A 14,667-nucleotide genomic window follows, 5' to 3' on the forward strand; every position below is an offset into this window, starting at 1 on the left:
TAAAGTTGCTCGGCTTCGGACGGACCTGGGCTCCAATTGCGCAGAGCCAGCCAAGGCACTGGGGGAGAATCTGGAGCGACATCTCTGGATTGATTTTCAACTCGTTACTCCTGAGGAAGTGGACAAGGCCATGGGAGCTGTGAGTACCTCCACTTGTGCGCTGGACCCGTGTCCCTCCTGGCTGGTTGCGAACAGCAGAGAGGTGACACGGGGCTGGATCCAGGCAATAGTTACCGCCTCCCTTCGGGAGGGGTTCTTTCTTGATCTGTTTGGGAATCTTTTGCGTTTGTGCATACCAATAAAAAAAAGTATACTTTGTTGCATCTATCTCCAATTGCTTCAATCCATGAAAAGTCTCCCAATTCCAGTGGACAGAACATCAAATAAATAAAATGCTATCAGACTGGTTTATGCACCAGTTCTTAAAAAATACTTCCCATCCTTGAGCTTATCTTCTAAAATAAAACAAAAGCTGACAAAGATTTTATCAATTAGAAAAAGGTTTCCAGAAAATTAGTACTACACTGCAAAAAGAAAAGATCTAACACAAATTCTTGACTTTATTGATTGCCTATTTCTTCAAATTTAATAGTATTAAAGCATCTGTACCACTGTTTCACTGTTCCTGGATTTCCCTCTTCCTGGGGATTTTCCAGTATGTTAGTTCTGCCAGGAAGAATGATGTTAGTCTTCTGTTTTTCCCTGTCCTGGTTCTCCTTTCCTGGAGTTCTCCTTTTCATTTTAAAAGAACCAATACTTTTCTATATGTAATATAGGGAATACCTCCCTTAGAATGTGAACCCTCTCTCCCTCATGAGAAAGTATATTCTGACTAAGATAAATGGATTCTCTCTGAATCTGACTTCCACTTAAATTGCAGCTTCATCCACAAGAGGGGGGAAAAGATATAATTTGATGGCACCACTATCAGATCTACTTTGCCATTTAAATAAAATATAAATACATTCAGAATTATTTCAATTACACATTCCTATGATAAAGATTACTGGTATAGATTTTATAGCTACAACTTCGAAAATTCTAAATCGCTGTGTAAATGCTATAATTTTATGTTGTATATTATCAGTTTGACTATCTTAACTCTCTGGAGATTTAGTTAAATGGATCAATAGAATACCTATTGATGATGTCAACATTTCTTTACTTTTGACAGCCTACATCTTCATCTCCTTGCTTGCAGAGAATAAATTCAGTACCTTCCAGATGTTAGTGAACTACAATTTCCACCAGCTCTTACTAGAGTAACCAGGGATGAGAAATATTGACAATTGTAGGTCATCAACATCTAAAGTATCACAGGTTGTTTCTCCCAGGAGTACAGAATTTTTGTCCCATATAATCAGTCTTTCAGGCTAGGAATCTTTTATTCCCATCCATTGCACATGCAGGAAACCTGATAATAGCATCGATGATAGATAAGGCTGCCAAATCTGAGCTGTAAAAATCCAAATGATCACAAAATGCTGGCAAAGAGATAGAGAACTCTTTACTATCAGTATTTGTGCATACACTAAGTCACGGACTAAAAAATGGAATAAGGTCATAATTTAAAGCAGTTATTTTGAATTTTTCATAAAACTCTACTTACTACCTAGCTAATATTTAGTTGTATTAGCTTTATTTTTGACAGGAATGAAAGTTTGTCTTGCAAAAGCTCATAGTGCAGTGGCTATTGAATTGCAAGATTGATGTTAGCCTTGCATGATAATCCAGGCAGGAAGAATAGCCAAATGAACTTATTCTATTTATTGTAAAATTATATTAGCAGAATCTGAAAGTACATTTTTCCCTCATTGTTTTACAGCCAAAGAAACTAGAGTGGATCCATTCCCCTGGCTGTGACTCTTCCTCTGTCTCTCAAGGTCATTCCCACATACCATTACAACAAGGCAGGCTATGATAAGTAATCAGTTTAAGACTGAAACTGTCAATTTACAACAGTTATTCTGATGTAAGTTGTAGTGATTCTTTCTCAATGTTATACTCAATTTTGGATGAAAAAGCCAAATAATTTTATGTTTGTAAAATGGATATACTAAATTGAAATAAACATTGATAGATTGTTCTTTTTCTTTTCTATTATCAATATTCTAAACTATTCTAAAGTGAAACTTTTGAGTCTGTCAATAAAAAACTGAACAAGTCTGTGAACGTAATGACTGCATATTACAAGGAAAACCAGCTGAAGTCAAACTGCCTAAAAACACAATTTTGTGCTTTCCACTTAAAAATTGTGAGATATGATGGAATTGCACCACTCCAAAGTATCTGGGAGTAACTCTGGACTACACACCTATCTTTAAGAACCATTGTTTTAATACCAAACAGAAAATATTTACTAGGAACATCATTTTGAGTAAAATAATAAGTACAAGATGGGGCCCCCAATTGTACACATAAAGAACTTCTGAATTAGCCCCATGTTGCTCTGTTGAATAATATGCCAGCTCTGTTTGGTACAGATGAAAAGAGGCAAAACAGGTGGATGTGGCCCTACATGAAACAGTGAGACCGGTCACGGGGTGTCTAAAACATTGACCCCAATACAAAAGATGCATTACCAAATTGATATCAAACACCACCAAAATTCTGCAGGAAAGTTGTTAAGATATTTAAAATGCAATAGCTGGAGCAGTGAAGGATTGGACAATGAGTAAGAACACACAGTTATAGCTAATTGCTATAGTTGAAGCTATATTTGAAGAAAGCTGGCCACTGCTTGGGGGAATCTGAACTATGATTGGTTGCTATGAGTGAAAAGGGGAAGTTTTCTTATTTCCTGTCTTTTTCTTCTGTGTGTCTCTGTAACTTACCTCATGTAATTTACCAAGCCTTCTGTCAGCGTTCCAAGTATCATGTAGAATTAAATCAGAGTCCAAGGCAAAATGATCCTTAAAGTTCCAATTTAATAAATCAGACATCTTAGCACATCTGTGGAATCGCAATTCTGAAGAACTTCTTGGGATTCTACCCAGTTAAAAGTTCATGATCTTGTCCACACACCCACAAATCCATCACATGGTCCAATCATCTTCTTCCACGCTGGCATCTCCACCCAGCTGCTTCCGGTCAGGTGCAAAGTTGCAGAGACAAAAGATGACCTTGGTCTTCTAGAAAACAACATTCCACGATCCTACTCCTTTCTATTCCCCCCTCCCAACTACTACACTAATGAAACAGCATAATGAAATAAGAGAGAGTGTGGCAGGCCAAAAATCCTAAAAGGGATATAATTGCAGGCCTGACACCTGCATTGATTTATCTGACCATCCTTATTATTTACTGTAAATATATTTATTTATTTAAAACTACAAGTTCCTGTCAGCATCTCTGACTCCATTTGTACATTGGCTGCACAATTCCCTGACAAGTTAAGGGCCCAGAAGCGCCCTGAAGTGCCAGTAGTATTTTTCTTAGGTAAAAGTTTCTTTGTGAGTCTGAGAGAGATTGAGGAATATTGGCCTGTAAAGATGGCACAATGCTGTTATAGGAATGGGAGGAGGATTTCCTGTGGCTACTCTTAATGAGACAAATTATCTTTCATGGAGCCTAAAGACGAAGATGCTTCTCTGACAAAAGTGCTGCACAGAAAGAGTGGGTTAAAGCCACACCCACAGAAAGTCGCCTATTATACGGCCATCATCCTCCAAGGTCAACCCTGAGATGGAGGAACAACTTCCTCAAAACTTCTTCCCCCAGCCCCTTTTACATGTGTTATATTTTTAATGACCTATTTTATACTGATCTTATTTGCTCAGTATTGAATGTTATATTTTTATAATTAATTTGAAGGTGCTCCTTCAATTTGAAGGTGAATAAAGAAAGATTCTAAACTATCTAAATGATAGAATATTAATAATTTTCAACTATATTATATAAATGTATATTGAAATCACACAAAGTATTATGATTTATAATAACATAATAAAAAGTGGGGAAATGCTTTGTTGTTGTCTAATTGATCCCAAACAGACTATCATAGTTTGCCAGTGAACTTTCATATTTTACAATGCTGCTATATTTTCCATCTGAATATAAAATGTTGCAATGAATTCATGTAAGATGTTCATACATAAAAACTCATTTCCATTTTTTTTCTCAGAATGTTTGATTTGATAGAGGACTACTAGAATTCTTTGTGAAGAAAATAAAATATAGAATAACAGAGTTGGAAGGGGCCTTGGAGGTCTTCTAGTCCAAGGTTTTGATTAAGACACATCAGTAGATTACTAATTTCTGAGCTTCATTTAAAGGTTAATAGAACTTGAGCTTTGCTTCATGGATCATTATTTGTAATGGTAAAGGGGGCCTGTACTTTCCAATAATGTAATGGTGAAGGGGGCCTGTACTTCCCAATATTATAACTCATTATAATGAGTTATAATATTGGGAGTACACCAGTGGTGGAATTCAAATTTTTTTACTACCGGTTCTGTGGATGTGGCTTGGTGGGCGTGGCAGGGGAAGGATTCTATAAAATCTCCATTCCCTCCCCACTCCAGGGGACTCCCAATCAGCTGGGACTCAGGAGGCAGAGAATAGATTGGGGCACGGCCAGTTAGAGGTGGTATTTACTGGATCTCCGAACTACTCAAAATTCTGCTACCGGTTCTCCAGAACTATTCAGAAGTACACATTTCTGGAGTACACATTTCCAAAAGAATCATCCATTATGGTCAAGGTATTAGAGAAAACTGAAAGAAATGGCAGCTTTAATATTCTGCCAATAGATAATACAATACAATACAATAGCAGAGTTGGAAGGGACCTTGGAGGTCTTCTAGTCCAACCCCATTCCTAGGCAGGAAACCCTATACCATTCCAGACAAATGGCTATCCAACATCTTCTTAAAGACTTCCAGTGTTGGGGCATTCACAACTTCTGGAGGCAAGCTGTTCCACTGATTAATTGTTCTAACTGTCAGGAAATTTCTCCTCAGTTCTAAGTTGCTTCTCTCCTTGATTATTTTCCACCCATTGCTTCTTGTTCTACCCCCAGGTGCCTTGGAGAATAGTTTGACTCCCTCTTCTTTGTGGCAACTTCTGAGATATTGGAACACTGCTATCATGTCTCCCCTAGTCCTTCTTTTCATTAAACTAGAACATACCCAGTTCCTGCAACCGTTCTTCATATGTTTTAGTCTCCAGTCGCACGAGCGATTGTGGGTGCACCTCGGTACACCCACGTTACACCTATCCTCCGCGAGCTGCACTGGCTGCCTATTGGACTCCGGACGCGCTTCAAGGTGCTAGTCGTTACTTTTAAAGCCCTACATGGTATCGGACCTGGGTACTTGAGAGACCGCCTCCTGCCAATTACCTCCCTGCAACCAATTAGATCCCACAGATTAGGCCTCCTCCGGATTCCATCAGCTAGCCAGTGTCGACTGTCGACCACCCGGAGGAGGGCCTTCTCTGTGGCTGCTCCGGCCCTTTGGAACGATCTCCCCGTGGAGATTCGGACCCTCACCACCCTTCAGGCTTTCCGCACAGCCGTCAAGACCTGGCTGTTCCGGCAGGCCTGGGGCTGAGAGTTCCCAGCCCCACTCGAACTGTTGCGGCTGTTGAGATGTTTTTAATTTGTCTTTGTACTTCTTGTTGTCTTGTTTTGTCTTTTGTATTGCCCCCTTTCCCTATTGGTTTGTCAGCCGCCCTGAGTCCCTTTCGGAATAGGGCGGCATACAAGTTTAATAAACCTAACCTAACCTAACCTAACCAGTCCCCTAATCATCTTTGTTGCTTTTCTCTGCACTCTTTCTAGAGTGTCCACATCTTTTCTACATCGTGGCGACCAAAACTGAATGCAGTATTCCAAGTATGGCCTTACCAAGGCATTATAAAGTGGTATTAACACTTCACGTGATCTTGATTCTATCCCTCTGTTTATGTAGCCTAGAACTGTGTTGGCTTTTTTGGCAGCTGCTGCACACTGCTGGCTCATATTTAAATGGTTGTCCACTAGGACTCCAAGATTCCTTTCAGTTACTACTATTGAGCAAGGTACCACCTATACTGTACCTGTGCATTTGGTTTTTGTTGCCTAAATGTAGAACCTTACCCTTTTCACCATTGAATTTCATTTTATTAGATAGTGCCCAATGTTCATGTTTGTCAAGATCCTTCTGTATCTTAAGCCTGTCTTCTGGAGTGTTGGCTATTCCTGCCAGCTTGGTGTCATCTGCAAATTTGATGAGTTCCCCATTTATTCCCTCATCCAAATCATTGATAAAGATGTTGAAGAGTAAACAGAGGGCCTAAACAGAGGCCTCTGTTTTGGGGCCTAAAACAGAGCCTTGGGGTACTCCACTGCATACTTCCCTAACAACAAGATATTCAGAATAGAACAGTGACCACATGATACTGGGAGTACTGAAAGAAAATATCCAAAAGGCTACTTCCAATAGGAAGAGCAGAGGACAATTATGAAAGACACTGGTGTTTATGAGGTAACTGAGTTAAAGAAATATTCAGCTGCTTAATATAGCCTGAGGCAAGAGGAAAATTTAATTATACTCACCCACACCCACCCACAAACATATATATACATCAGAGATGGGTTCCTACCAGTTCGCACCTATTCGGTAGAACCGGTTCTTCAAATCTACCGAACCGGTTAGAAGAGGTTCCACCAGTGGACCCGGAAAGCAGGCCACACCTACAGAAGAGGTTCCAAAAATTTTTGAAACCCACCACTGGTCCTTGGATATGATTATTCTTCACTATCATTCTCATATTTATAAAACTCAGTGCCTCTGTGAAAGGTAAGGATGACTACTGCGTTTGTGGTGCAATCAGAACATTGCATGTGTTGAAGTTGTTTTAACGCAAACCAAAGATGCCTTTTAAAAAACAAGTTGACATCATATTCTTATGCATGCCAGTGCTGTGTGTGAGGTAATTTAAGGTGGCTCTGACAAGTGTCATCGGCATCTTCATATCCGGTCACATGGGCGGCAAGCCACTCCCATCCAGTCACATGGGCGGCAAGCCACTCCCACAAAGGAGGCCACACCCACAGAGTAGGTTCGAACAATTTTTGAAACCCACCACTGATATACATATACATACACACACACACACACATACACACACACACACAGACACTGATTGATTGATTGATTGATTGATTGATTGATTGATTGATTGATTGTTTGTACTGGGTTGTTTCTAATTAAGAGGATCTCCAGAATGCTTACTGCAGACATGAAAATCACACCAAACGAATGGGCTAACCATCATTAATATCAGAGAGCTAAGCTGTTCCTATATAGAAGAGGAACTCTAGTCAACAAAACAAAACCTGGTGCTGACTGAAGCTCAGTTCATGAACTACTTCTTGGAAAATTACCCCCTTAAAAAAAGACAAAATTATCAGGACAACAATATACTATCTCAGCATATTCCATATGAATATATAGGGAAAGCAAGGAACAAATTCAGTGAACTGTATTTCATCAACGAAGTGTCTAAAGAATTCTCAACTGAAATTCAAGAAACTATTAAATAGGAAGCAAATGAAAACAGCTTATATTGTAATAGTTGAAATGATATATTGAATATTATTGTGAAATGACAAAATGCAAAACAGAAAAAATAAGTGACAGGAAAAAAATCCCAAATAATTGTTAATTCTAAAGAAAAACAAGAAGAGTAAAAGAGATATATAAGCAAAGAAAAGGGGGACAATAATTGCGCTAAAGAATAGAATAGAATAGAATAGAATTCTTTATTGGCTAAGTGTGATTGGGCCAATCACTGTCGTATCATCTGCAGATGCCTTAACAGATGGATCGTTTGAGATGCAATCATTGGTATATAGAAAGAAGTGGAGAAAGCACACAGATCGGGGGGGGAGGGCTGTACAGGTATCTGATGTGATTTTGCCTAGCTTCACCTGCTGCTTTCTGTCGGTTAGGAAGCTTGTGGTCCACTTACAAGTGTGTTCAGGTACCGCTAGCTGATTTAGTTTAGTTAGAAGAATGTCCAGCATGATGGTATTGAATGCTGAATTAAAGTCTACAAAGAGGACACTTGCATAGGTCTTTGGTGATTCAAGATGTTGTAGGATATAGCGCAGAGCCATATTAACAGCATCATCTGTCGATCTATTTGCTCAGTATGCAAACTGCAGTGGGTCTAACAGCGGATCCATGATGGTTTTCAAGTAGGACATCACTAGCATTTCAGAGGGGCTACTGTACAGACCTATTTAAAAAAGATGCATATGATAAAGGAATGCAAAGATCTAATGAAAAACAATAAAAAGAAGACATACATAGAACACTTATAGAAATAAAAAGACAAATAATTGACAGGAAACTGGAGTCTGACTGTTCAGAAATGGGCTCAAAATATTACTAACCAAAAAGCGGCAGGAATTGATGAAATACTAGCAATATTCAGATCTAAGCAAATTTGAGCATTTTTATTAGTGAAGCATGTTGCAGATATCTCACAATGGCACTCAGCCAGATCTCTGTAGCTTGCCATACAAAGGCAACATGTCATCCTAAATATGGGTGTTGGATTACAATTCACTGATACCATAAAGCAGAGAATTTAAAATACTTCATAGCCCTTATTGGTGCTGGAATAGACTTGAAAATAAGAATTATACATTTGGTAGAATTTGTCTTGCCTGCTGATTAATTGCAACAAGAGTAAAATCCTGCATATTATCCCTTTTAGAATTTGCTTATTGTATATCTCCAGCTTTGGGCTGCAGTTCAAACCAGAAACAGAGCCAATTGTCATGTCAACCTAATTCAATAGTTCCATTTATGTCAATGGCAATCATTTTTTGCATGTATGTTACAAATGAAACCTAAGATATCATACTTTGCTGTCTTGTATGCAGTACCATAATCCAGATATCAACACTAACTACCACACCTTGTGGTTCATTTTGCAGCTTATCTATGGGATTGGCAAACCGTGCAATGCAAACAAAATCAGGCCAATGGTCCTTCCTGTTGCATAAACATAAACACCTACTATTTGGAATCTCCTTTCACAACCTTCCCAATAATTGGCAACTATTATCTAATTTTTATATCATCTTACCATATTGTACTTATCAGCTAAGCACCTTTTATGCTAACATATTTTAATCTTCTGCCAAAGCAAAGTTACACGAAAAAAGTAAACGCAACCCGGACTTTAAATCCTGGTTTTGTACAGGTACTTTTAAGTAGTGTCATGTAATGGTTCCTGCAGTGCTTCCTATGGAGCTGGCCACAATCAAATACCTTTAAAAAGTACCTCTTGACTGAAAAGAGAAGAAATGGTCTCAAAAGAACATTGAGCTTTAATAGCACTGTCTTTCATTTGCTTTTTCATTTTCATTTTGGTAGTTTTGCGTCTTCAGGCTTTGTATCCTGGATACCTGAAAGGAAAAAGCAAGGTTAATAAAGCTCAGAGCTGTTTTAAAAAGGCCTGTTTTGTATTTAGCTGAAACTCAGAAGTCAATATGATGGAAAGTGTGATCAATCAAGACTTGTGGTTCAATGCTTCCGATGCTCTAAGGCATTAGCAGTGGCCTCCACTGAATGAACAATCCATTGACTTAAAATCTGTCCATCTTGTTCCATTCCAAGCTGCTGTATCTATACCAGTGTTTCTCAACCTTGGCCACTTGAAGATATCTGGACTTCAACTCCCAGAATTCCCCAGCCAGCATTCGCTGGCTGGGGAATTCTGGGAGTTGAAGTCCAGACATCTTCAAATAGCCAAGGTTAAGAAACACTGATCTATACAATCTGGCCGACATCATCCATCTAATGGTTATCTGTGCAGCAATAACAGATATATTTAAAGAATTTAGGCCCCACTTTTGTGCACCAAAGGATACCCCAGAGCCGATAACAGGATAATAAAAATAAGAGAGTTGTACTTCCATGGTTACTATTGTTACGTGCCATGCCAATAGCCAATTCTGTCTGCTGATCTGATTGCCAAAATGACTGCTTTCCTGGAGAATACATCCATACATTTAAGCATGTTGAGCCTACAATTACCACATGTGTGTGTGTGCGCGCACACACACACACACACACACACTCAATCATATTCCTGAACAGGGTAGTTGTCCTGGCAAGATTTTTTTAGAAGTGGTTTGCCATTGCCTCCTTCCATAGGCTGAGTGAAAGTGACTGGCACAAAATCACCCAACTGGCTTTATGCCCAAGGCAGTACTAAAACCCATAGTGTATAGTTGAGTGCCTTAAATGTTGTATATCTTCTATATAAAGATAATAAAAGAACAGCATATTTCTTGGGAACAAGAGAAAATAAGAAACATATTTTAGCCAGAATAACTTCAGTTTGCTTTCTTGGGAATCAATTAAACTTGTGCTTGAGTGTTTATTTCATTAGCTCAGCTCAGCTCAGCTCTCATATATATTCATTTCCTCAGCATACCTGTTTTTACTATAATTTATTGTGTAAGTGCTTTATCTGCACAGGTATTCCCTTGAGGGTCTGAAGTTACTGTCAATTTTAGCAAATCCAAGCAATAATGCTGTATCATATGCACAGTTACCAACTAGCAAATCACAATGACCTCCCTTTGTGTCTAATTTGCAGTGCAACATGAAAAGGACTGAAAAACTGATGATGCTTGGCTAATATCATGGGCATACAGAGAGAGAAAAACATGAGCTGGACTGTTTTTAATTCTTGTTTAGCATGCACAACAAATGTTCTCTTCTCCTTTCGTAGATGCTGCAGCGCTTCATCAGTTATTCAGTACGCAGCACACCAGATTTGGTACTGTACTTTAGAAAGCTCCCTCTCCCTCTCTCCCTCCCTCCCTCCCTCCCTCCCCCGCCCTCCTCTCCCTCTTCCTCTCAATAGGGACTGGTGATCTGCACTAATCTCACTGTCTTTTTGTCAAGAGAATAAATTACACCCCTCATTCAGATACACACAAATGTACTGTATCTTGATGGTTTCTTCTCTACTTGCTCATCTTTTTCCTCATTATACAGAATCTTTGATGTAGCTCAAACAATACAGTGTGGATTTTGTTTTCGATGACCTAAAAAAAAAACCTTGGGAAGTCAGAAACCAAGAAACAGATTCAACGACACCTTTACTGTTCCTATTGATATGTTCCCATAGTGGCTTAAGGACATTTTTAAAATTCTACTTTAAAATTCCAAAAGTAAGCTTAATTATATGTATTTTAAAACAGGGTGCTGTAGTTTCCCTGGGGATGATGTCACAGAATGAGTCAGAAGCTTATGGCTGGAAGCCATTTCATTCAAAATGAGTTTTCTCACCATAGAAATAATGTCTGTATTTCTGCAGGTTCAGCAGTGAGTTTTCCATTGTTATGTTGGCAGGGATCTGGCTCACCAGCAAACTCACCAGAGGATGAGTAGAAATAACCTGAACATCATAGCTGTTGCTACATGCCCCAGATAAGTATAATTAAAGCTCTTGCTGCTTCTCACATCCCTGGGATATATCAAATGCTTGCTTATTTAGAGAAAAGAAAGAAGCACTCTATGCATGTGGTTTGATCACACAAATCATTTTACGGTATGCAATCCATAAACATTTCAGAAAGCCTCAGACTCATCCAAATATGTCATGCTCCTTGATACCAGTGTGATTTAAGGTATTCTTTCATCCAGTTCTTGGAAATGCCCTCATTATTCCATTGTTATTTCAGTATGAATACAAGAGCAAGACAAACATATTATACGGTTTTCAAACATTTCCTATCTTGTATGGCTGCTGACTTGATCTCTTCAGATAGAGACAGTGGTGAGTTCCTACTGGTTCGGACCAGTTCAGCTGAACCGATAGAGGTTTGGCAGCCTGGGTCTCTGGAACCAACAGCGACTCAGGCCTTCCACGCCTCCAAACCGGTTTTGCTGCTGCCGCCGTAGGTGCACCAACTTGTTTTTAGCTTCGGTGCATGCGCAGAACATTTTTATTGAACTGTGCATGTATGCATGCGTGCAAAGCGCATAAAGCACAGCCATAAGTAGAACGGAAGTAGCGCCTTCCAGAACCCACCCCTGGGTATGGAGTAAACTTTATGCTTTCCCAGTTCAGAGAACAGAATACAGAGGAAATACACTATTATCTGTCATGATCTTGCGAATTGTATTGATGTTGTATCGAGAAATATGGGCTACACATTCCTGATCACTTCACATACATAATTCCAAAATTGAGAGGACAGATGTACAGAGTGGAGATAATATAGATGGGGGGGGCTCTGTTCCTATAAGTTGCACATGGAACCTGAATCCAAAATTCTGGAAGAGCAATTTATTAAGCGTAATTTTCTCCACATGCCAATAAGGGGGGGATGCTATTGCAACAAAAGGTTGACCTACTTTGCAACTTATTGACCTTAGGAAAAACAAACACTGTTCAGAAATTCTACTTCAAGGTATGGGTTCTCCAGGCATTGAAGATTTGCAGTTCTTGTGGTAGACAGCTACAACAAGGCAATTAAAGAAGGAGAAATTGGTAGCAGATTCTGTTAGCAGAATTGAAATCTATGAGAATGCCAAACTTTATTTGGCTGCAAAGTAAAATAGCAAAATCACCCCAGCAGACCAGCATTAATCAGCCACCATAAGAGCAAAGTATTTAGTTACTTAAAGGATTATCTTAATATGAAACAAATCTACCATCTTAGAAAAATAAGAAACTTAAGAAACAATGTGAAACTGACTAAATAATAAATACAGAGTTTAATTTTCTGTGGCTCTAATACTACTTCAGGAAAAGAGCATGCTAAACGAAGTCTGCCATATTTTGGCAGAAAAACTCCAGACAACCACTGGATGACAATATCTTTCAGGGAAATATTTTTTTCATGGATATTATTTTAAATATTATTTTAAATGCTACTTTACCATAATATGATTTTATTATGTTACTTTGAATGTGCAGGTTGTAAGATAGACTTTACACATAGTCTATACATATAGGGATTTCATAGAATTATAAAGTTGGAAGATATGTAACAGGCCATCAGGTCCAACTGCCTGCTTACTGAAGCTTCAATGTACCATCCTTGTTAGATGACTCTAGCTTCTCTTTGAAAACCTCCAATAAAGGGAGAAAGTACACCATACAATAACCTATGCTCTGGAGCAAGTAAGAATACGTCCTAAACCTCTACAACAGGGGTGTCAAACTCACAGCTTGCAAGTCGGATGTGTCACGTGTTGACCCTGCCCCCACCTGGTTTAACGCAGGGGGGAAAGCCGCCATGATGACAGGAGTGTGATACCCCTGCTCTACAATGTGGTAACCTTGGGTGTTTAAATATAGTTGTCATGTTCCCATTCAGCTCTCTCCTTTGCTAGCCAAACACACCAAGATCTTTTAACCAATGCTCTTAGGGCTTGGTTTTCAGTTCTTTCACCATCTTGGTAGACCTTCTCTAGACTTATCAATATCCCTTTTAAAGTGGGGTATTCAAGGCAGTCTAAAGAGAGATAATTACGTCCCGCAATCTGGGCTTTATGGGCCTCTTCAAGATGTTAGTGGTGTTCTTTGTAGCTGTGTTACACTGTTGGGCCATGTTGAGCTTGCAATCCACTAGTACACCCAAGTTCTTCTCACATGTGCTGTTCTTAAGCCAAATTTCCTCATTCTCCACATTTGTTTTCCTTAGTTCCTACTTGCCTAACTTAATGTTACCTTAACTGTTCTAGCCTGCCTAAATATTTTTGAATTTTTCCCTCCTCTCTCAAATATTAACCATTCCTCCTAGTATTGTCTACAGATTTGGTAAGCATTCCCTCAAGTCCTTTGTCCATATCATTTATAAAAATGTTGAACAGCACCAAGCTTTGTTCTTCCTTTAGACCAGTGTTTCTCAACCCTGGGGACTTTAAATCCTGTGGATTTCAACTCCCAGAATTCCCCAGCCAGCTGTGCTGGCTGGGGGGGGTTCTGGGAGTTGAAGTCCACAGGACTTAAAGTCGCCAGGGTTGAGAAACACTGCTTTAGTCTTATCTGAACCATATTTCTTTTTTTTGCTTTCTCCAGTTAGACATGGAGAAATCCCAAGGTCCTTTTGTGATCATTATTATTATTATATACAAATGTTTGCATGGGCTAGAGAGACAGAAACATCAGTGACAAACTATCATATTACCATATCTATATTATCAAATTATACAAACAGCTGTTTCAGAGATTTAGAAGGCATTTCTTCAAGACCATTTATTCATCTACAATGTGTTTGCAGTTGAGGAGTTGATTTGTTTATTCATACTCCTGTGTTTTGGTGCCATAAATATATTGCGGCAACAGGATTAATTGTAGCAGCCACAGAGTCCTAAGGGGGAAAAAAGCAGGTACACCAACTTTGCCAAGGTGGATTATGAAGAGGCCGCACGTGCTGAGATCAGGTTGATGAGAAAATGCTGGCAACCATTTCAACAGAGCAAGGTAGGATTCCTTGCAGAGGTGGGTTCCTACCAGTTCGCACCTATTCGGTAGAACCGATTCGTCAAATCTACCGAACCGCTTAGAAGCGGTTCCACCAGTGGACCCGGAAAGCAGGCCACACCTACAGAAGAGGTTCCAAAAAAATTTGAAATCCACCACTGGTCCTTGGATATGATTATTTTACACTATTATGCTCATATTTATAAAACTCAGTGC

At 39.2% G+C, this 14,667-nt stretch overlaps 1 long non-coding RNA gene across 5 annotated transcripts in view; it reads right to left on the reverse strand.

Moving 5' to 3' along the window:
* Positions 1–14,667, reverse strand: part of LOC116515450 — an 84,101-nt gene that overhangs the window by 13,966 nt on the left and 55,468 nt on the right. Inside the window, exons 2-3 of one of the 5 annotated variants that reach the window (XR_004256255.1) lie at positions 9,270–9,406; positions 8,045–8,226 (exon numbers count right to left, since the gene is read on the reverse strand). This is a non-coding gene — a long non-coding RNA (uncharacterized LOC116515450). Of the gene's footprint in view, positions 1–8,044; positions 8,227–8,419; positions 9,407–14,667 lie in introns of those variants that run through there. The other 4 variants (XR_004256254.1, XR_004256257.1, XR_004256256.1 and 1 more) reach the window with 4 other exon arrangements.

The sequence above is a fragment of the Thamnophis elegans genome, chromosome 1, assembly GCF_009769535.1.
Source record: "Thamnophis elegans isolate rThaEle1 chromosome 1, rThaEle1.pri, whole genome shotgun sequence".
Classification (NCBI taxonomy): domain Eukaryota; kingdom Metazoa; phylum Chordata; class Lepidosauria; order Squamata; family Colubridae; genus Thamnophis; species Thamnophis elegans.